This window comes from Nematolebias whitei, chromosome 10 (genome assembly GCF_014905685.2).
Source record: "Nematolebias whitei isolate Nwh7 chromosome 10, NemWhi1, whole genome shotgun sequence".
NCBI classification, from domain to species: Eukaryota; Metazoa; Chordata; class Actinopteri; order Cyprinodontiformes; family Rivulidae; genus Nematolebias; species Nematolebias whitei.
The window spans coordinates 47,612,676-47,613,026 of NC_056507.1; positions in this window are offsets into that span (position 1 = coordinate 47,612,676).

Sequence of the window (351 nt, forward strand, 5' to 3'; positions counted from 1 at the left end):
TGAAAAACGCAGGAGAAGGTTGAAAATATGCCTGTTTATGGCTAATAGCTTGTCCAGCTACGATGTGGATTCGCACCATTAGGTTAATCACCTGAGGTGGTACTGTGGTGGTTTGGTTGCTAGCAACCTGGCAGGCCTCTGGAATGGTCTGCCCAGCCTTAAGGTTTGCTGTGTCTAGCACAGGAGGATCCTTTGTGGCTGGTTTTAGGGACCACAGCACCTTGTTGATGGTGTCCACATGGACACCCAACCTTACCAAAATGTCAGAGCCTATGTAGGTTGCATGTGGTAAGTTTTGGATCACGAGAAACGGGTGAACCAGTTCTCGTTGGTTCCAGTTTAGTTTTAGGT